Genomic DNA, 23,796 nt, shown 5'->3' on the forward strand with positions numbered 1-23,796 from the left:
GATTGTCTATGGGGCAGGGTTTCCTGTAACGTATAGTGGTTGCTGGAAATATGGGACGAGGCTGGTCTTTAATTTGAAGTTCTGCAGAGATGACGTGATGGTCCGACCATGGGACTGGGACGCACATAGGGTTCTTGGTTGGTGTTATGCCATAGTTGAGAAAGATCAGGTCGAGGGTATGTCCCGCTTTGTGAGTGGGATCTTTAACTATCTGATTGAAGCCTAGGTGGTTGAGTGCTGAGAGAAGGATATCACAGTTATGGGTTAGAGGTGCGCTGTTTACATGTAAGTTAAAGTCTCCCATCACAATAGCTGGTTTATCCTGTTTGCAATGTTTTGTTGTGAATTCAATTAAAGGTGATGGGTCTGTGTCTAAAGTTCCAGGTGGTGAGTAGACTAAAACTATTTGTAGATGGTCCGAATTGAAGAAGGCGATTTCAGTATTGTTTATTGTGGTAGATAATTGGAGTGAGAGCCCTAGGCCCTTTTTTGTGGCTAGAAGGATCCCTCCACCCCTTTTTTTGATTCTGGGGATTGAATGAATGTCATAAAGATGGTTGGGTAGCTGGTTTAATAGTACTGTGTCAGTGGGTTTCAGCCATGTTTCAGTGATGGCGCATATATCGGGGTTGTTGTCCGTCAGGTGGTCATTGAGGAGGTGGAGTTTTTTTGTGATCGATTGTGCGTTGAATAGTGTGAGTGTGAATAGTGTTAATCCTAGCGTTTGAGAAATGGGGGAGATCATGATTGGAATCAATCTCTGTTGTCGTATGCCTAGAATCCTGGGTTTATTGGGTTTGAGTTTGGGGGTGTACTGGATAGTGGGTATAGGTGAAAGGTGCATGTTGAGGTGCTGGTGTGTTGAGTTGAATCCTTTCTTGGAATCTGGAGATGTGGTTGAGATTACGGAGGTCTGGTAGCTTGTTGGATGAAAGATGGGTGGCTGTTAGGAGACAATTAGATGAGTGGTTGCTGTGTGGATGGTAAAAGAGTGGATGATGGTAAGATAGATGTGTGGATGCAGGATTTTGTTGGATGCAGGATGAGAGAGTAGTTTCTAAGAGGCATTGCAGTAGACTGTGGGGATGGTTGCTGGGATATGATACGATTGAATTGCTGACGATTGATGGGTGATGTACTCGGTACTTTGATGAAGGCACATGTGCTGTTGGTTTTCTCCGGATGAGTTGTCCTGATTTGAGTGCGAAGAGTGTGTTTTAAAGGTATAAATGTGAACGTTCCCAGGGCTGACCTGGTGGGTGTAAGCGGTCTTGATTCTGGGGCGCTCGGGAGTCTCGTTGTAATAGAAGGTTTTAACCAGCTCTCAATGTTGGTTGGACGTTGTAAGTAGACAGGAGCGCTCCGTGGCTCTCAGGGGCTGCACGAAGGGGCGCACAAACCTTTGTGCGCCCCTTCGGCGCGCGACGCTCGGCGCGCGGCGCCTAGGATGACCGGGTTTATATCCCTGTGTGCTTCTCTGTGATTGGTTGAGGGTGATTGGTAGAGGAGGGCCTGACTTGAGGCTTCCTGCGCCGGTGGGCGGCGAGCGGCGAGTAATCCTGATCGTCGCGATGTGAAGCAGAAGCAGGAGGAGGTAAGTATGGAGCTTCCCCGTGGCTGGAGCGGGGGCCCACGGAGGTAGGGCGAGAGTTAATGGCCTTACCCCGATGGGCTCAAGCGCCGGCTGCGCGGGCCTCTCTCCCAGCTCCTATCTGCTCCGGGGACCTGTTTTCGTTGTGCGGTCAGCGGCAAAGAGGGCGCCTGCGGTCGAGCCGGCTTTTTAAATTTGGCGCGGTCGCGTATTGCTGATGTCACCAGTGCGACAGGGGGGTTGTCGGTCTGCTTGGTGTTGAGGAGGGCTGGACTTGAGGCTTCCTGCGGTGGTGGGCGGCGAGCGGCGAGTAATCCTGATCGTCGCGATGTGAAGCAGAAGCAGGAGGAGGTAAGTATGGAGCTTCCCCGTGGCCGGAGCGGGGGCCCACGGAGGTAGGGCGAGAGTTAATGGCCTTACCCCGATGGGCTCAAGCGCCGGCTGTGCGGGCCTCTCTCCCAGCTCCTATCTGCTCCGGGGACCTGTTTTCGTTGTGCGGTCGGCGGCAAAGAGGGCGCCTGCGGTCGAGCCGGCTTTTTAAATTTGGCGCGGTCGCGTATCGCTGACGTCACCAGCGCGACAGGGGGGTCGTCGGTCTGCTTGGTGTTGAGGAGGGCCGGACTTGAGGCTTCCTGCGGCGGAGATGGAGATGGAGATGGAGACGATTCTCCCTGAGCAGCACTAACACAAATTAGAGGGGAGGCCGGGCCGAGATGCGCGCACACGGAAAGCAGCAGAGAGGGCAAGGCGCTTAGGCTTCTTTGCTATCGGCTCCGCAGCGTCGTCCGTAAGCTCCAGCAGGCATCTCAGAACCGCGCGCCAGCGGTGCTCGCAACAGGCGCTTGAAAAAAACAGGCAATCAAAAATTAGGCGCCTAATACGCCGTTCAGGTAGACGCACAACTGAGCACGCAGCTCGGCGCACAACTAGACGCCCAGCCGGGCGCGCAAGCATGAAGCGACCTACCCGAAGAAGGCAGCCTCATGCGCAGAGAAAGAGCGCGTCAACACCACGGCAGCCTAGCACGCGGCGAACAATCCAAGCCTGGGAGCGGGGCCAAGCCCAGAAGGCTGCTCAACCTGCCAAGCTGACCACGTTCCCAAGCTCCCTCGGAGGCGGGAACGGATGTCGGTTCAGCGTGCCGAGCACGGGGACCAGAGGGGACAGGAATCCCTAACCTCTTTTTTTTAAAATTACTCTTTACCCGAGTTTAGCCCGTCCGGCCGAGTACAGAGACAACCTCCGCCTGCGTGGGGAGAGGGCATAGACCTTCACCGCCACGCTCGGCTTCATGCATCCGATTGCCTTTCAGTTGTTTTGTTTGTTTTTTTTACAGCTAAGTCCATGCCGGCAAAAACCAGCTAACGGACCAAGGCACTCATCTGAGGGAGGGATCCGAAGGAAACTCGACTAAGGGAAGGACCTTAAGCTATCACCACAGGAGAGAGGGGCAATAAACTTTCTTCTTTTCTCCTTCTATAAAAACTCTTAAGGCAATCCCCAGTAAGGAGATGCACATCCACCATCTGCTGGAGACGGAGAATACTGGCAGGCTGATGTCACTGCAGGGGTATAGATACTGCGACGTCAGCTTTGCTCGGTCTCCATCTGCTGGTAGAGGTGCATAACCCCATTGGTCGTGGATCCACCTATCTGAATGTTAAGAAATCGTTTTTTTTCCTGCTCTGAGCTACTTCAGCTCCTACCACAACCTCTCTGTCTAAGATGGGAACCTCCCTTACTCCCTCTCCCCAGAAAGATAAAAGTTGCATGAGACGCAGCCTGCCGAAACCCCCCAGTCCTGCCCGTGGGATATATGTCGTGCTGCACCTGCCAGTCACGCAGCCTGCGCCCTGCCTCATTGGAGAGAACCCTGGAACTCACGTTGCTTGCGCTCTGCATGCGGCATGTGAGGTATGCGGTACATCACGTGTGCTTTGTGTATGCTCAGAACAGATATCCGTGGCAGGCTCAGGGCTGCTTCTCCCTGTCCTCAGATCCCACGGGGATATAACACACACATCCTGCCAAGAAAGAGGTGCCCCTGGTGCAGGAAGAGGGCCAAGGTGGAGAGGCTGTGGAAAGCAGGAAGTGCTGCCCTGGAGGTGTCCCTGCAGAGTGCAGTGTGTGAGAGAGCCCAGGTTTCCACCTTCCCACAGCAGCTGCTAGGCAGCTCATGTGCCAGAGTCAGGACAGTGCAGGGAGCCAGCCAAAAGGGAAGCACGTTAGCACCGGGCTTCTCAGGGTCAAGGACACGGGGAGGGCCGGGCTGTGCAAGAAATAACTTGAACTTCCGAGGCTGCAAGCAGGGAGAGAGGGAGGGGGAGGCGCCTGGAGAGGCAGAAAAGCAGAGCCGGAGGCACTGAGGCACAGGGTCCTCTCACCCTGCAGTCCCAATGTGCGCTCACCTGCCTCCTCAGTGAGGGCAAGAACCAGGAGTGCATTACTGCCAGTCCCAGGGCAGTGAGTGCTGCCTCTGCAACACCTCCAGACCCACAGCAGTGCGGTTGTAATGCTCAGTCCCAGGACAGTATGAGAGTGCTACTCCCAGTCCCAGGGCAATATGTGCTCCCTTTCTGACATCCTCAGTCCCAGGGCAGTGTGTCTGTGACACCCCCAGCCTCACAGCAGTGTGTGCTGCCTCACTCCCAGTCCCAGGGCAGTGAGTGCTGGATGTTGCCAGTTCCAGACCTGAAACGCTCCTTCCAGTAAAGTGGATGATGCTGTCAATGCTTAAAGTGAAGGAAGGGGAGCCAGGAATGAAGCAGCCCTGGGGGACGCCCTCTGCCCTGCCGTGTGATCCCCGAGAGCTTGAAGTGGTAGAAAGGGGTCCAGGGCCCTTCAATCTCTCCCGGACAGAACTGAACGGCTCCCGAGGCTCAAATGGGAAAACAATCCCACGGATGTTTCACCATTTGTGGGGCCGACGAGTTTTGCAGAATTCGGCTCTAAGAATCCGTTACGGTCACATTCACAGATAGGAAGCTCCCATTTCTCTCCTTTCTACAAGTGCAATGCTTTCGCTGAAGGGATATTCAGACCAGGATATACAGGCCCGGCGCTTGTTGCAAAGCTGAATTCACAAACAAATGAGGGCTCCTACCAGGAAAAATGGGCAGCAAAGAGGCAGAAATCCTCCTGAACTTCACTGCAGGTCCAAAGGAGACCGTTTAAAGACTGGGTCAGTTTGCAGAGCACACATGGTCAGGCAGGATAAAATGTTATTTTGGACTTTCTGTGCCAGATCTGCCTGGAGGGGTTTGGCATCACAAAGCATCCGGTGCACATTAATAAACAGAGTTAAACCGAAGCATAGCTGGTGGGGGAGCCAACCATGCAGTTGTCTGGGGAGAGGTTGTAAAGGTAATGCACATGAAATAACGTTTCCAGAATCCCTGCTTCCAGCTGAAGTGATGGGCTCCTTAACACTGCACGGGACTTTTGGTTTTTTTGCTAGCGGCAGATAGGCTCATGGAGCTGGAGGTGCATTGACCGCCCTGGCCTTTCTGACTGGAGCCACCATCTGCTAATGCACCTTAGCTCTTGACATGACCCTTTTCTGCCAGAGGCTACGTTCACGAGATGCTCTTGCTGCCCGAATGCACCACACCAGGTTTAACTCTGCAGATTCTCCCCCTAGGCCAGGAGCGCACAGGCCCCTGGATGTGCTGGAGGTTACCGGGGGGTCAGCTGGAAGCAGACTCTGGGAATTTCTGGCTCCTGCAGAGGTGGCGTTTCCTGCCCTCCAGCCTCCGCCCCAGCGCCAGACACAGGGAGAGCTCGCCGCCTGCCTGGGGGCTCCAGCGGACAGGGACCCAGCCAACCCAGCACTCAGCAGTTCCCTCGCCATGCTATTTAGTGAAAACTTCTTTTGTTTCCATAAGGCAGGGTGGGATGAAAGCGACTGCCTGTGTGTGTACGTGTGCTCAGCTTTCCTGCCTGCACTGCACCCAGCAGGCCAGGAGAGACAGCCGGACGACTCAGGGCACGCCCCCCCCCTCCCAGGGCTGCCGGACGGTGCTCAGAACAGACAGCTTGGCTAGGCCTAGTTATGACTAAAAAATGCAAGATTACAATGTCAGCCATGCAAGAGGGCACAATCCAGACTGGAATCCCTTGCCCTGGAGCTCAGAGACTCACGTTTCTAGGTTATTGCAGGGAGATCCCCAGCTTTCTGTACACCCGACCCAGCTGAATTCATGGGCTGAAAACACTTTAAGTGTGAGCCAGCGAGGTGATGTTTCAGGATGATAAGGATTGATGGGGCAATATGCCTAGTCTTATCTGAGAACCCCCCAACTCCACACCGTCCCTGCAAGCCAGCTCTGCAGCTTGGCAGTTCTTTGCTGGCTTGCTCCTGGATCTGATCGTAGAGATGAGATGTGAACTTATTGGATGCTCCAGGAAATCCACTGAAAGAGCACAGCCAAAGGCTCTCGAGGCCCCTTCCACTTATGATGTGACGAGATGCACTATAGGTACATTCGGGTCCCTGCTATGCAATGTAGCACACGCAAGACCCATATTGATTACAGCAGTGTGTCCCAACCAGCGTGCCACGGCACAGAGCCTTCAGACCTGATCAGGCGTGCCACGCAAGAGCCGTCACTGCCTGCTGCTCAGATCCAGGCCATAAGAACATAAGAACAAGCCATGCTGGGTCAGACCAAGGGTCCATCAAGCCCAGCATCCTGTTTCCAACAGTGGCCAATCCAGGCCACAAGAACCTGGCAATTACCCAAACACTAAGAAGATCCCAAGCTACTGATGCAATTAATAGCAGTGGCTATTATTTAAGTGAACTTAATTAATAGCAGGTAATGGACTTCTCCTCCAAGAACTTATCCAATCCCTTTTTAAACCCAGCTACACTAACTGCACCGACCACATCCTCTGGCAACAAATTCCAGAGCTTTATTGTGCATTGAGTAAAAAAGATTTTTCTCCGATTAGTCTTAAATGTGCCCCATGCTAACTTCATGGAGTGCCCCATAGTCTTTCTATTATCTGAAAGAGTAAATAACTGATTCACATTTACCTGTTCTAGACCTCTCATGATCTTAAACACCTCTATCATATCCTCCCTCAGCTGTCTCTTCTCCAAGCTGAACAGCCCTAACCTCTTCAGCCTTTCCTCATAGGGGAGCTGTTCCATTCCCCTTATCATTTTGGTCACACTTCTCCAGCACTTCGCAGCAACAAGAGACACCAGTGACGGCTCTTAAACTTGTAGTTCTCTTCTGAGCACATGTGTAGTCTTGCATATGTAGAGAGCTAGCAGGCTGATTCAGTAAAGTCCGCAGGAGAGCGGGCCACTCTCCTGTGCGCGCGATTCAGTATTTAAATGAGGCCCGGCGGTAGAAACAGGCAAAAGGAGGCGCTAGGGGCACTAGCGCCTCCTTTTGGCCCGGAGCGGCGGCTGTCAGCGGGTTTGACAGCCGACGCTCAATTTTGCCAGCGTCGGTTCTCGAGCCCGCTGACAGCCATGGGCTCGGAAACCGGACACCGGCAAAATTGAGCATCTGGCTTTCGACCCGACAGCCGCCGGCTGACTTCAATTTTTTTTTCTTTTTTTTTTACTTTTTTTACCCTTCGGGACCTCTGACTTATTATCGCCATGATATTAAGTGGGAGGATGCACAGAAAAGCAGTTTTTACTGCTTTTCTGTGCACTTTCCCGGTGCCCGAAGAAATTAGCGCCAACCTTTGGGTAGGTGCTAATTTCTGAAAGTAAAATGTGTGGCTTGGCTGCACATTTTACCTACTGAATCGCGTGGGAATACCTAATAGGGCCATCAACATGCATTTGCATGTTGAGGGCGCTATTAGGTTCGGCGGGTTGGACGTGCGTTTTCCGCCCCCTTACTGAATAAGGGGTAAGGGAAAATGCGCGTCCAATGGAGCGTCCGACGGAGCGCACTGTACTGTATCGGCCCGTAGAATGGGTAAATGTGAATTGGTTATTTACGCTTTTGGATAATAGAAGGATTGGGGGGCACTCTATGAAGTTAGCAAGTAGCTCATTTAAAACAAATCGGAAAAATTCTTTTTCATTCAATGCACAAACAAGCTCAGGAATTCAGTGCCAGAGGATGTGGTTAAGGCAGTTAGTTTAGCTGGGTTTAAAAAAAGGTTTGGAGAAGTTCTTAAACTGCTATTATTCAAATTTTACTAAAGGAATAACCACTGCTTATAACCGGCATTAGCAGCATGGGATCTAATTAATTATTTGGGTAATTGCCAGGTTCTTATGGCCTGGATTGGCCTCTGTTGGAAACAGGATGCTGGGCTTGATGGATTCTTGGTCTGACCCAGTATGGCAACTTCTTAAGTTCTTATGCATGCATGCATCCTTCGCAGATACAGCATAAGCCCCGGGTGTGGGAACCAACAGGAAGCACGCAGGGCACGGCCAGCCCACTCCTCCACACTGGAAGGCTGCTGCATTGTGACAGGTCCATGTGTATATCTAACCCCTCTCTCCCTCTCTTTTAAATTTTGGAGGAGAGGCTGGGGCTTTTAGTGCTTTTCTAGCTCTTCCTTTGGCCATCATGAGTTGTATTGTGTCCACACTGCTTGCTCTGCAGAGGCTGGTGTGCCACACGACGCTTTTATTAATCTACTTGTGCCTTGCGCTGGGAAGCACCGGGAGCCTGAGAGATGCAGTGTGACAGAAGCACTGGAATGGGGAGGGCCAGATGGGCCTGTGTGAGGGAGCATGGGCAGCCTGAATCCCCCCTGGTTCCAGCGTCCGTCCGCAGCCATCGCCTCGTCCCTTCCAAGGAAGAGAAAGCGCCAGCGCTGCCCGCAGTGGGAGAGGATCCCGGCTGGAGGCTTTTCTGATGGCCGGGATGAAAGGAGGCGGAAAGTGGATACAACTGGGAAACGGAGAGGGGGGTCAAGATGATGCTGAAAAGTGAGGGTGGAGGGCAATGGGATCGGGGGGAGAGAGAGACTGCTCTCCATTGTTTGACTGTGAGCCCTCTGGGGACAGGGAAAGAAATACCTGCAGTATCTGAAAACAGGTTGCCTTTGGCTACCAATGAGAACTCCTGAGCAGGTCTGGGAGATGCTGGGTAGAGGATGAGGAAGAGGGTTAGAGCTTGGTTGTTATAGTGTCCTGCTGCCCCTGTGTCCTGACACCCTCACGAGGCCCATGAAATCGCTTTCATAAAGGCTAATATAGCAATTATTATACTGCAATTAAGGCCTTTCAGCTTTGTAATAGAAAAAATCCCCAACTAACAGGGCAAGTTGAAGAGGTCCCTGCCTGATAATGCAGCTCTTCTACCTTTTAATTTAAAAATCATTTCTATCCCATACCCTCCAAGGCTACATAAAAGCACAGATAAAAAGAAGTGGCAAACACTAAAATAAACATCGATTCAGCTGCCCGGCGCTGTTCTACAAGCTCTTTATAAACAACCCTTATGGAACAACCCTTATGGAACAACATTCCACAACATTTAAGCTCAATTCATAACATCAAAGCATTCAAAAAAGAACTAAAAACATGGTTATTCAGCCAAACTTTTAGAGATGGCGTGGGTTAAGAAATCCACCCCCTTTCGAACCATTACACATTGACGCTCCCTTTCCTTCGACGATCCCCTCTATTAAACACTTTCTCCCCTCCCCTCCCCCCCTACCCGCCTCTTCCCCTCTCACCTCCCCTTTCATCGCCCTCGTTCCTCATGCAACCTTATCAAGTCTTTACCTGAAACCACCTAACATACCCCGAGCTCCTTCCCAGACCCATTTCATACATTATCCCTCCCCTGCTCAGATTGCTATTTGTTCCACATAATAGCTAATGAATATCATATATTATATCTTCGTATAGATTATCTCCTGTATATAATTTTCCCATTTAATATGTTAAATAAGGTTCTACTCTTTGAATGTTAAAGATAGTTATAAGATATTTGTATGTATTACGTTGTTATCCTGTAAACCGGAGTGAAGGCAAAACGCTATACTTCGGTATATAAAAAACCCCAAATAAATAAAATAAACCCTAAACCAGTGGAGCTTTCTAAGCTGCCTTACTGCAGTGCTAATGTATTGCAAAGGCTCTGCAGAAGGCTCGCTCTCTCTCTCTCTCCTGGACTCGCACTCACCCAGGGAGAGGTTAGAGATCATTAGTGCTACTTTATATTGAATGCAACCAGAGCTGGCGCTAGGGGATCCCTGATGCTTGATCCTTTCAAGGTCTGAGACAGCTGAAGAATTAATATCATTACAGCTTCCCCCACCCCCAGAGGATACTGGCTCTTCTTTAACACTCCAGGCTTCCTTGTGGCATTGTATAATTAACAGATCAATTACAGAACGGGGCTTGAGTGGCAATCACAGCCAGCCTTCCATTCAGTATGTGCAAGATACTCAGAGCACACACAATGCCATTTTATTGTCAGGTTTTTTTTTTTATGATCCGTCGCAAATCATCCCAGAAAAAGAAAGTTGCTGCCAATTTCTTGTATTATTTTTCCCTTTAACTTCAATTTTGTTTTCTTGATTTACACAGCTGTGCCAACGAATGTGCACCCAGACAAGTCCCTTCGGGGAGCAAGTGTGAGTGCCCAGGAGATGTTGGGCAATGCTACACTCATAGGGCAGGAGACAGGGATGCAGTGTGGTGTGTGGCTGACGGTGCAGATTCTGCATCGTTGCAGGGAAACACCTAAGCCTGCAGCTCGTGCACTCTGAAGGGGGTGGGGAGGGGCAGGGGTAAGACTGAAAGTGCAGATTCCTCATTGAGTTGGAGGGATGCACCCAAGCATACATCTTGTTGCACTGGGGGATGCAGTGGAGGTGCAGATTTCTCATTCAGTTGGACGGATGCACCCAAGCATACATCTTGTTGCACTGGGGGATGCAGAGGAGGTGCACATTCCTCATTGAGTTGGACGGATGCACCCAAGGATACATCTTATTGTACTGGGGGATGCAGTGGAGGTGCAGATTCCTCAATGAGTTGGACGGATGCACCCAAGCATACATCTTGTTGTACTGGGGGATGCAGTGGAGGTACAGATTCCTCAATGAGTTGGACGGATGCACCCAAGCATACATCTTGTTGCACTGGGGGATGCAGTGGAGGTGCAGATTCCTCAATGAGTTGGACGGATGCACCCAAGCATACATCTTGTTGTACTGGGGGATGCAGTGGAGGTGCAGATTCCTCAATGAGTTGGACGGATGCACCCAAGCATACATCTTGTTGCACTGGGGGATGCAGTGGAGGTGCAGATTCCTCAATGAGTTGGACGGATGCACCCAAGCATACATCTTGTTGTACTGGGGGATGCAGTGGAGGTGCAGATTCCTCAATGAGTTGGACGGATGCACCCAAGCATACATCTTGTTGCACTGGGGGATGCAGTGGAGGTGCAGATTCCTCATTCAGTTGGACGGATGCACCCAAGCATACATCTTGTTGCACTGGGGGATGCATTGGAGGTGCAGATTCCTCATTCAGTTGGACGGATGCACCCAAGCATACATCTTGTTGCACTGGGGGATGCACTGGAGGTGCAGATTCCTCAATGAGTTGGACGGATGCACCCAAGCATACATCTTGTTGCACTGGGGGATGCAGTGGAGGTGCAGATTCCTCATTGAGTTGGATGGATGCACCCAAGCATACATCTTGTTGTACTGGGGGATGCAGTGGAGGTGCAGATTCCTCAATGAGTTGGACGGATGCACCCAAGCATACATCTTGTTGCACTGGGGGATGCAGTGGAGGTGCAGATTCCTCAATGAGTTGGACAGATGCACCCAAGCATACATCTTGTTGCACTGGGGGATGCAGTGGAGGTGCAGATTTCTCATTCAGTTGGACGGATGCACCCAAGCATACATCTTGTTGCACTGGGGGATGCAGTGGAGGTGCAGATTCCTCAATGAGTTGGACGGATGCACCCAAGCACACATCTTGTTGTACTGGGGGATGCAGTGGAGGTGCAGATTCCTCATTGAGTTGGACGGATGCACCCAAGCATACATCTTATTGCACTGGGAGATGCAGTGGAGGGTAGCTGAAGGTGCAGGTTCTGTGTTGTATTTGGGAGGGGCAGGGGTGTGTGGCTGATAATGCAGAATCTGCACCAAGTCCAAGGCCAGTGCCAGTGCCAGCATTTTTAGTTCATCAGAAGCCTATACAAGCCTGGAAAAGATAAGTGCTGAAAGTGGTTTAAATATTGTCAAGATTGTTTGAAAGAATTGTGTGCTATAGAGTTTTGCACTGTAATCAGAATTAAGTTAGCAAGGGTTAAATCGATACATATATAGAAGGGTTTTTTTTCCAGTGACGGCAGCTTCAAATGGCTATATGGACTGCTGAGAATTCTCAGATTGACATCATGTGGGTGTGCTGTCTGAGGTGTTTCCCCTATTTTTCCATTGCTCTTGATAATTATGTAGGGGCTAGATGTGGGTTCTGAAGTGATAAAGTATAATAGTAGAAGATAAAAATTAAAAAATCTTCAGAAAGGTTTTTTCAAATCTTGACATAATCGTTTCTCTGTCAACCTCGAAACAATGGCAGAAATGTAAGCAATGCTAACCGCACTGCTCTGGTTTCTAACCGATTGATAGGCCAAGACGCTTCCTTCGCAGACCAACTGCCCTGAGCAGACTGCTGCTGACATACTGCTCCCTATCCAGAGAGACTGGCATCGGTAGTAAGAATTACCCAATCCGGGATCTCCAGATCGACACCATGAATTAGATTGGAAGTAGGTAGCCACCAAGACAGACTGTCCCGTGCAGTACCCTCGAGAGGTAAGGGAAAATGGAATTCCTTGGAGAGCGGATTCCACCGCGCCAACAGAGCTCTCTGCAGTGGTCTCATATGCGCAAAGGTCCACGGCACTAACTCCAGAGTTGAAGCCATTGAACCCAGGACCTGCAAATAATCCCAGACTCTGGGTACCGGTAACCCCAGCAAGTGCCGAACTTGACCTTGCAACTTCCAATCATGCTTCTCTATAAGATATACCTTGCCCTTCCGCGTGTTGAACCGAGCTCCCAAATACTCGAGGGTCTGTGACGGTACCAGGTGGCTTTTTGCTAGCCGAGATATTCCAGTGCATTTATCACCTTCTGCACCGACCGGCAACAAACATCCTCCAATTTTGCCCTGATGAGCTAGTCATTCAGGTAAGAGTGCACCAGCATTCCTTTGCAACGTAGTGCCACCGCTACCACCACCATTACCTTGGTGAATGTGTGAGGTGCCATGGCCAACCCAAAGGAAAGAGGCTGAAATTGGAAATGCTGACCCAGCGCCATGAACAATTGATGATCTGGCCAAATGGGAATGTGCAGGTACATCTCCATCAAATCCAAAGAAGCCAGAAACTCTTCCTTGTGCACCGCCGCAATTACCAACCTCAGGGTCTCCATCTGGAACCTCGGGACCTTCAGCGCCACATTTACATGCTTCAAGTCCAGAATTGGGCGGAAAGTGCCTTCCTTCTTTGGAATGACAGAGTAAATGGAATACCTTCCCTCACCCTGTTCACCCTGAGGAACTGGAATCACTGCCCCTAACATCCACAACTGGTCTAGCATCTCTTGCACCACATGTTGTTTTTCCAACAACCCACAGGAGCAGACCAGGAACAAGTAGTGGATGGGGTGAGCAAATTCTAATGTGTAACCATCTCTTACTATACTGAGGACCCATTGATCCTGAGTAATTTTGGCCCACTCCCCGTAAAACCGCGTTGAGTGACCCCCCCCCCCATAAAGGGAATAGCAGAATGGATCAGCCTCGCCTCATTGCGAGAATTTAGCCCCCTTAGCTCCACCTCCTGTGGAAGCTCTGAAGGGTCTCCAACCTCCTCGAAAGGACTGACCTTGGGGAGAGAACTGCCTCTGCGAACCTGGGGCCCTCTCGTAGGACGAGACCTCTTACCATCTAAAAAATGTGACCGAGTATGAAAAAACCGCTTGCCCATAGGCTTGTCCTCTGGCAACTTATGCACCTTATTCTCTCCCAGATCTTTCATCAACTGCTCCAGGTCCTCTCCAAACAAAAGGCATTCCTTGAAGGGCAGAGAACCCAACTGGGACTTAGATGATACATCCTCCGACTAGTTAAGCATCCATAACAACCGCCTGGCTGAAACCACGGATCCCATAATCTGAGACAAAGTTCTCACCAGGTCATACAAAGTATCTGCAACGTACGCCACCATTGCCTCTAAGCGCTCCACTTTACCTGCCTCGTCCCCAGACGTCGCTTGTCCGTCCTGAAGCTGCTGCACCCAATGCAGGCAAACTCTTTGAATGAAACTGGAACAGATGGTCGCCCGCAAGCTCAGGGCTGACACCTCAAATATCCTCTTGAGGTGAACCTCCAGCTTCCGATCCTGCACATCCTTCAAAGCTGCGGAACCCGTGACCGAGATAGTCGTGTTTTTTGTTACCACCGACACCGCAGCATCCATGTTTTGAAGGAAAAACAGCTCCAAAGTCTGCTCCGGCAAAGGATAAAGCTTCACCATCATCTTCCCCTCTTTAAGCCAGTGTCGGGGGCACCCACTCCCGATCCACCAGCTTCTTCACCAACTTCTGATAGGGGAAGGCCCTTGTGGGACAAAATCTCCCGAAAAAGGCCGAGGAGCAGCAGGCAACTGAGTGGACCCAGCTACAGAGGACCCAGGCACAGGCAGATCTGAGGCATCTATCCCATCTGCCCTCCCCTGCTCCTCCACGGGGCTCACATGGACTGGGGAAAGCCTCAGGGAAAATTCCCCCCTCCTCCGTCGGTGCGGCCAGTGCCGCATGATAATCCAAAATGGCCGCAGTTCCTGTGCCGACGGAGAAAGAGACCCTGACCCGCTCCGAACGCCGGCATGCAGGGACAGCCACCACAGGAGACCTCTTACTTTTCTTCATGGCTCCCAGGACCCACGGACAGCCCTCATGCCCCTGAAACACAAACCACACACAGACCAAGGTGGCTCAGACGAGCTGGCACTGAGCCGCGCACCATGATTTACTCAGCGGGAAAACCCCCCTTCCAAGCCCGGAACGCACCAAAAACTCAGGAGAGACAGAAAAAGCCCCTCTCCCCGTGCCGCCAACCTCACAAGGGCAGAGAGCAGTCCCTCAGAACACCCAGCCCTCCTGTGCCTTACCTCCATCTGACTAGACCTTTCTCTGGCACTCCTGACCCCTTTTTTTTAAAACTTTAGCAAAAACTTCCCTCAGCATGGAACACAGAGCTGGCCAGCACTAAAGGAGGATCAGCAAAATTCACAAAAAAAGAGAGGCAAGCTGAGAAAATCAGCTGCCTTAGCAGCCTTGTGAAGGGGAGGGATCGGGACCACCAGATTTACACTCCACGGGACAACGAAGCGAGCAAACAAAAAGGTCACCGACCCCCAGCTCGTCCACCTCAACCAGACAGGGAAGGATCCACCAGGCCCCAAAAACCCCCTGGGAGGAAGTCTCGTAAAACTAGAAAACTCTCCAGACTGTAGAACTGCAGGTTTTGCACCTCCACCATCTGCTGGAGACAGAGAAATACTGAGGAACTGCAGGAGCCAACAGGGATTATAAAGCAGTGTCAGTGAAACTTGCTCTGTCTCCATCTGCTGGCAGGGATGCATAAATCCAGGAGTCTGGACTGATCCGGGTACATACAGGGAACGGCTAATCTCCTCCCTACCACTTCTCGCTAAAATATCAGAGAAAGTTGTCCTTACTCAGTGGCAGGACTATCTGGAGGAGAATAATTTCCTCCATAATTCTCGGTTTGGCTTTCGCCCGGATATATCATGGAATCCCTTTTACTTTCCAGTTTCAATGATATATGGCAGGGCTTTCCTCATTCCTCATTCTTTTAGACATATCATCAGCTTTCGATATTCACAATCATTCCCTTTTGCTGGACCGTCAGAAGTCACCGTTCACGCCTGGTTAACCTCCTTCCTTTCTAATCATTTTTTCCAAGCGGTCATTGGCAATTCTTCTTCAGAATCGTACCACTTGTTCCCCAGAGATCCTCCCTTTCCCCTACTCTCTTCAATATTTACCTTGCACCCCTCTGCACACTGCTATTCGATCTAGGTGTGTCTCTTAGTTTGTATGCAAATGACAAATGTCTTTCTTCCCATTCTTCCAACAGTCCCATCGGCAATGAATAAAGTAGCCACCTGTATGACAAAAATCAAGGGATGGATGACAGTCAATATGCTGGCCCTTAACATCAGGAAAACAAAAATCATGATCCTTTCTCACTCCCCTTCCTTAGATGCCCCCTCAAACTGCTATACTATCCCTATATTATTGAAGGTATGAAATTTCGGGGTTCTCATTGATTCGCCTCGTCTCTATGGCCTCATATTGGGTCGCTGAGTCAATCCTCTGATTTCAAGCCTTGTTTACTGTGCCCTTTGAAGCCACTTCTCTGTTGTTCTGATTTTCGTACCATCATTCAATCCCTAATCTTGTCACCCCTGGATTATTGTAATGGTTTTGCCCAACTCTCATCATATGCTCTTCAGTTAATCCAAAATTCTGCTGCTCGTCCAGTCTCTGGTGCCTCTCTACAGCGTCACATTTCTCCGGCTCCCACTGAGTTGCACCGGTTGCCCATCATCTGGCGGGCACAATTCAAAACTCTCACCTGGATCTTTCAGGCCCTCCATGGGTTAGCCCCACCTTGCTCATCTTCCTCTATTTGGATATAGCAGCTGGCTTGCAGCCTCCTCTCCTCCTCCCAGCATTTACTAGAAATCCCCTCCCTTAAACAAGCAAGGCTGTTGGAGTCTCGCAAGTCCATTTTTTCTATTTCGGATCCAGCCCTATGAAAAAGTCTCCCACTGGAAATCAGAGGAGAAAAAGACCTGCTTCGTTTTAGGAAGCTGCTAAAATATATCTACTTACCCTGGCCTTTCCTTCCACCTCCAACCTTTGAAATTTCTGGCAGATTTTGTTCCTTATTTACTATTGATGTTCAGTGTTATGGAATTGTTTTAAGTTTGCATGTATTTTGTTATCCGCTGAGATTTGTGGATCAGCGGAATAGAAGTTTGTATAAATAAATAATGTGAACTGCTTTGGGTGAATTTCATATTCAGAGAGGGAGGTTATAAATCCAACTAACTAACTAAATATAATACACTCACAGCCAAGGGACGATCTCAGCCACACAAGGGATCCATTTCATTGCACCTGTAAAGAAAGCATTCTTAGTACATTTGCAGATTGTGCCTAACAATGATTACAAAGAAAAATACGTGCACATGTATTGGACACATGGTAACACACACAAAAAGGAGTTCAATCAGCACGTTTGAAACTTGTGAGCAGTAGCACCACTCATCAAAGCTTCAACCCTAGCTACTGTCCATTTGTGCACCTTTCACGTGCATTCAGAATTTAATCAGATGAAAATATGCGTTATCTAAAACGGAGAATCTGGAAGACTGTAAGTCTTAAGCAGCTGTCTGCCAACAACTGCAACCAGTTTCATTGGCTGCCTGGTGGTTTGATTTTATTTCCGTTTCTTAGATGGGCTTTCTCATGTTAGCAGGAGGACAAAATCTCTTTCCCACCTCCTCACATGCACCAGAGTAGACAGTCAGGCTGATGCAATAAGACATATTTTAAAACAGGTGCTCGTATTCAGCTCGTATTGAGCACCTGTTTCCCTAATGCATGCACAAACATCTCTCCTAGGCGCCCGATGCTGTATTAAAATCAGCTGCTGCATTATAAAGACGCACTATGGAGAAATTATGCATTCCTAACGCTCAAATGCATCGGGAGTCCAGGAGATGTGGTTGTGCACCCACACCTGCAGCGGGAGCTCCATAGGAGCGTCTATTTTATTCCACCTCAGATGATTTACACACTCAATACACACACACACCTGCAGCGGGTGCTCCATAGGAGCGTCTATTTTATCTCACCTCAGATGATTTACACACTCAATACACACACACACCTGCAGCGGGAGCTCCATAGGAGCGTCTATTTTATCCCACCTCAGATGATTTACACACTCAATACACACACACACCTGCAGCGGGAGCTCCATAGGAGCGTCTATTTTATCTCACCTCAGATGATTTACACACTCAATACACACACACACCTGCAGCGGGTGCTCCATAGGAGCGTCTATTTTATTCCACCTCAGATGATTTACACACTCAATACACACACACACCTGCAGCGGGAGCTCCATAGGAGCGTCTATTTTATCCCACCTCAGATGATTTACACATTCAATACACACACACACCTGCAGCGGGTGCTCCATAGGAGCATCTATTTTATCTCACCTCAGATGATTTACACACTCAATACACACACACACCTGCAGCGGGAGCTCCATAGGAGCGTCTATTTTATCTCACCTCAGATGATTTACACACTCAATACACACACACACCTGCAGCGGGAGCTCCATAGGAGCGTCTATTTTATCTCACCTCAGATGATTTACACACTCAATACACACACACACCTGCAGCGGGAGCTCCATAGGAGCGTCTATTTTATCTCACCTCAGATGATTTACACACACAATACACACTTGTCAGATGTTTTGCAGCTTTGCGAGATGGCGGTTTGCATTTACATGGATTGTATTTGATATATTTGACTATGATCCATCAGAGGAAGATTTCTTTGTGACAATATGCACCCAGCTGAATTTTTGGAGACTCTCACAGACATGTTGTGAGTTTCTCTGTGACAATATTTTCATGGACATTTAGACTGTGCTCACTTTTGATATAAACATCGTTTTCTTACATTTGGATTGAGACAGCACAAAGTACCCAATGAGGAGAGCACATTTTTGCTAATTGTTGAGAAGTTGGAGCTCATGAGAAGAGCTTTCATGCCTATGATTTGTATTTGGAAATGCAAATGTTCTTAACTGTGCATTTGGTAATAAGTTGTAAACCGATGTGATGTTTTCTACGAACGCCGGTATAGAAAAACTAACAAATAAATAAATACATTCAAATACCCTATGAGGAACTTATCCCTTTGTGGTGAGTGTTGCGTGAATTGACCTGTTTTCTTCTTCATGTAATAAGATCAACTTACAAGGGGACATTTTGCCAAGAACAATTTTTGTTACAAAAAAATATGTACAATAATAATGTCCTATGAGGAATATTTTTTAGATTATGTTTATTGTGGGCTCATGAAAATATTTAATATAATTAATGAACTCTATGAGGGATTCTTAAGATCTGTGCCATACATACCCAACGGCCAGTCTGTTTCCATTGAGACCTCTAAGCTGAGTACAGGTTAGTGAAGGGGGGAGGATCCATTCAAATTAAGCCCCTCCCCCTGAAAGGCTTTATAACAGCTCTTTCCCGAGAATCTGGGTGCAGTCCTTTATGTTTTTTGGAGAGTTAGGAGGTAGTTAAGGAGCTTAACCTGTTTTGTGATTTTTCAGGCCCAGTCAGAGGAAGCAAGCTAACCCAGCCTGGGGAACTTGACCAGGGTCAGGAGGGTTTTCCTTCCAGTCTACTCACTAGCTGGATAGTTTATCCTTCTGGCTACCAGAAACACCACTTTCAAAGTAAGATCCTTTATCGTTACCCTTCTTAAAAGTTCAAAAGGAGCCATACACAACCCTATAAGGACTAAATTGATGCCCAATCTTCCAGTCTCTTGCAAGACTGGAAGATTGGGCATCCAAATGGCAGATGAAATTTAATGTGGACAAGTGCAAGGTGATGCATATAGGGAAAAATAACCCTTGCTGTGGTTACACAATGTTAGGTTCCATATTAGGAGCTACCACCCAGGAAAAAGATCTAGGCGTCATAATGGATAATACTTTAAAATCGTCAGCTCAGTGTGCTGCGGCAGTCAAAAAAGCAAATAGAATGTTAGGAATTAGAGATGTATATCGTGTGATCGATCGTCTTAATGATCGATTTCGGCTGGGGGGGGGGGGGAATCGGATCGTCGCGGTTTTGTTTTTTAAAATATCGTGTAAATCGTAAATCAGGGGAGGGCGGGAAAACCGGCACACTAAAACATCCCTAAAACCCACCCCGACCCTTTAAAATAAATCCCCCACCCTCCCGAACCCCCCCAAAATGTCTTAAATTACCTGGGGTCCAGTGGGGGGGTCCCGTTGTGATCTTCCACTCTCGGGCCACGGATGGGTTGATAGAAATGGCGCCGGCGCTACCTTTCCCTGTCATATGACAGGGCAAAGGTAGTGCCGGCGCCATTTTGCTTCCTGTCCCCCGACGTCACGAGTGTAGGAGATCGCTCCCGGACCCCCGCTGGACCCCTAGGGACTTTTGGCCAGCTTGGGGGGGCCTCCTGACCCCCACAAGACTTGCCAAAAGTCCAGCGGGGGTCCGGGAACGACCTCCTGCACTCGAATCGTGGCGCCGGCCGTACGGCAACACGATTAGAGTGCAGGAGGTCGTTCCCGGACCCCCGCTGGACTTTTGGCAAGTCTTGTGGGGGTCAGGAGGCCCCCCAAGCTGGCCAAAAGTCCCTGGGGGTCCAGCGGGGGTCCGGGAGCGATCTCCTACGCTCGTGACGTCGGGGGACAGGAAGCAAAATGGCGCCGGCGCCATTTCTATCAACCCACCCGTGGCCCGAGAGTGGAAGATCACAACGGGACCCCCCCCACTGGACCCCAGGTAATTTAAGACATTTTGGGGGGGTTCGGGAGGGTGGGGGATTTATTTTAAAGGCTCGGGGTGGGTTTTAGGGATGTTTTAGTGTGCCGGTTTTCCCGCCCTCCCCCTTCCCCCGATTTACGATTTTTGACGATAAATCGGGGGAATTCCTAATAAATATCGCCTCTAACGATTTTTGACGATTTAAAATATATCGGACGAAATTTTAAATCGTCAAAAAACGATTCACATCCCTATTAGGAATTATTAGGAAGGGAATGGTTAATAGAACGGAAAATGTCATAATGCCTCTATATCGCTCCATGGTGAGACCACACCTTGAATACTGTGTACAATTCTGGTCGCCACATCTCAAAAAAGATATAATTGCGATGGAGAAGGTACAGAGAAGGGCGACCAAAATGATAAAGGGGATGGAACAGCTCCCCTATGAGAAAAGACTAAAGAGGTTAGGACTTTTCAGCTTGGAGAAGAGACAGCTGAGGGGGGATATGATAGAGGTGTTTAAAATCATGAGAGGTCCTGAACGAGTAGATGTGACTCGGTTATTTACACTTTTGGATAATAGAAGGAGTAGGGGGCATTCCATGAAGTTAGCAAGTAGCACATTTAAGACTAATCGGAGAAAATTCTTTTTCACTCAATGCACAATAAACCTCTGGAATTTGTTGCCAGAGGATGTGGTTAGTGCAGTTAGTGTAGCTGGGTTCAAAAAAGGTTCGGATAAGTTCTTGGAGGAGAAGTCCATTAACAGCTATTAATCAAGTTTACTTAGGGAATAGCCACTGCTATTAATTGCATCAGTAGCATGGGATCTTCTTAGTGTTTGGGTAATTGCCAGGTTCTTGTGGCCTGGTTTGGCCACTGTTGGAAACAGGATGCTGGGCTTGATGGACCCTTGGTCTGACCCTGCATGGCAATTTCTTATGTTCTTATGACATATCTTCTGCACAGGAAGATGCAAATGCTTTGTCCCTCAAAGGAAGCAAACCACATCTGGGTGAGTAGCCAACGACTGTCCATGTGCTTTGCCCCGGAGGCAGCCCAAGGCCACATCCTGGACCTTAAGAGAGCCAAAGGCCAAGCCTTTTTGCAAAAATACCAAGATGTAAGCTATTGAGGTCTGAGTCGAGACTATCCCTTGACTCGTACACCAAGACTCAAAGACCTTCCAGACTGTTAAATATGATAAAGATGTGGAAGTCTTTCTAGCTTGCAACAGGGTGGAAATGACATCCTCTAGATATCCTCTCTCTCTAAAATGTCTCCTCTCAAAAGCCAAGATGTGAGACAAAAGCGATCCGCCCTCTCTGAAAATAGTGGACTTGCCACAGAAGTTTCAGTAAATGCGTGAGTCTCAGTGAACCATCCACTGCCATGTTGATCAGGTCCACAAACCACGGGTGCCGTGACCACTCTGAAACCACCAGAATCTCCTCACTGGGGTGATTTTCTATTTGTCTTTACACATAAAGAAGAATCCCTCGGCATCAAGGGAGCTTTGTGTTCTCTTCTGCGACTGCAGAACCAGGATGCTTTGGCGTTCTTCTGCGAAGCAATCCAGTCCTGAGTACATGTTTTATGATAATCCTGAATATATGACTAGATAGTATTTATTTCTGAGTTAGCCACATCTCTGGCTCTTCCTCCTCCCAGTTCATGTGCCCCTGTTTTATTGTAACTTTTGTTCACTTGTTCTCTCTTCGCCTATTGTTCATGTTGATGTTAATGTTTTTTGCACCATTGTTTCTTGTAAACCGATATGATATGATTGGTATCATGAATGTCAGTATAAAAAAAGCCCTAAATAAATAAATAAATAAGTCCAGGTGGAAAGTACCCCACCGGTGACAGATCAGATCCATCACCTCCTTAGACAGCTCCCATTCTCCAGGATACAGCTTCTGTCCACTCTGGCAATGTGAGAGGCTGCTAGCATAGCTAGATGCTGTTCCGCCCAAAGAACCAACTCCTGAGCTTCCTGGGCCACTGCTTGACACCTGGTTTGTTCCCTCTTGTTGACTGATATAAGCCACCATGCTGCATTGTCTGCCAAGATGTGCACCGAGTGACCACTCAACACAGGCAGAAACGCAATCAACGCATACCTCACTGCTCTGGTCTCCAAATGATTGATAGACCAGGACTTGCATATCCAGCATAGCTCTCTGCTTCAACGGCAGGGGAGAAGAAAAACTGATACTTCACACATCCAGCAGAGCTCTCTGCTTCAACGGCAGGGGAGAAGAAAAACTGATACTTCACACATCCAGCAGAGCTCTCTGCTTCAACGGCAGGGGAGAAGAAAAACTGATACTTCACGCATATCCAGCATAGCTCTCTGCTTCAACGGCAGGGGAGAAGAAAAACGGATACTTCACGCATATCCAGCATAGCTCCCTGCTTCAACGGCAGGGGAGAAGAAAAACTGATACTTCACGCATATCCAGCATAGCTCTCTGCTTCAACGGCAGGGGAGACGAAAAACTGATGCTTCACGCATATCCAGCATAGCTCTCTGCTTCAACGGCAGGGGAGAAGAAAAACTGATACTTCATGCATATCCAGCACAGCTCTCTGCTTCAACGGCAGGAGAGAAGAAAAACTGATACTTCATGCATATCCAGCATTGCTCTCTGCTTCAACGGCAGGGGAGAAGAAAAACTGATACTTCACGCATATCCAGCATAGCTCCCTGCTTCAACGGCAGGGGAGAAGAAAAACTGATACTTCACGCATATCCAGCATAGCTCTCTGCTTCAACGGCAGGGGAGAAGAAAAACTGATACTTCACGCATATCCAGCATAGCTCCCTGCTTCAACGGCAGGGGAGAAGAAAAACTGATACTTCACGCATATCCAGCACAGCTCTCTGCTTCAACAGCAGGGGAGAAGAAAAACTGATACTTCACGCATATCCAGCATAGCTCTCTGCTTCAACGGCAGGGGAGAAGAAAAACTGATACTTCACGCATATCCAGCATAGCTCCCTGCTTCAACGGCAGGGGAGAAGAAAAACTGATACTTCACACATATCCAGCATAGCTCTCTGCTTCAACGGCAGGGGAGAAGAAAAACTGATACTTCACGCATATCCAGCATAGCTCCCTGCTTCAACGGCAAGGGAGAAGAAAAACAACCAATAAGGGCTGAATAACATAGTCTGGGTAAAAACAAATAAGCATGGGTGCAGCTTGCTTATTGCGGCGGTTACTACCCCTACTACCCCTAACTAATCAAGCTTGATATTTCACTTGGATGCAGCTCCATCACTGCTCTCTACATTAATGGTGGGGGTGGAAGGGAAATAGAACCAAGAGCTAAGAGAAACAGATAAGTTTGAGAAACAAATGTGTGAAGCTTGCTGGGCAGACTGGATGGGCCGTTTGGTCTTCTTCTGCCGTCATTTCTATGTTTCTATAGGACTTCTCTTCCTCAGACCACTGTCCCAGAGCAGACTGATTCTGGCATACAGCTCCCCAGCTGAAGAGACTGGCATCCATGGTAACCACCAGACAATCTGGGACCTCTAAGTCCACTCCGCGC

This window comes from Rhinatrema bivittatum, chromosome 8, assembly GCF_901001135.1.
Source record: "Rhinatrema bivittatum chromosome 8, aRhiBiv1.1, whole genome shotgun sequence".
Lineage (NCBI taxonomy): Eukaryota > Metazoa > Chordata > Amphibia > Gymnophiona > Rhinatrematidae > Rhinatrema > Rhinatrema bivittatum.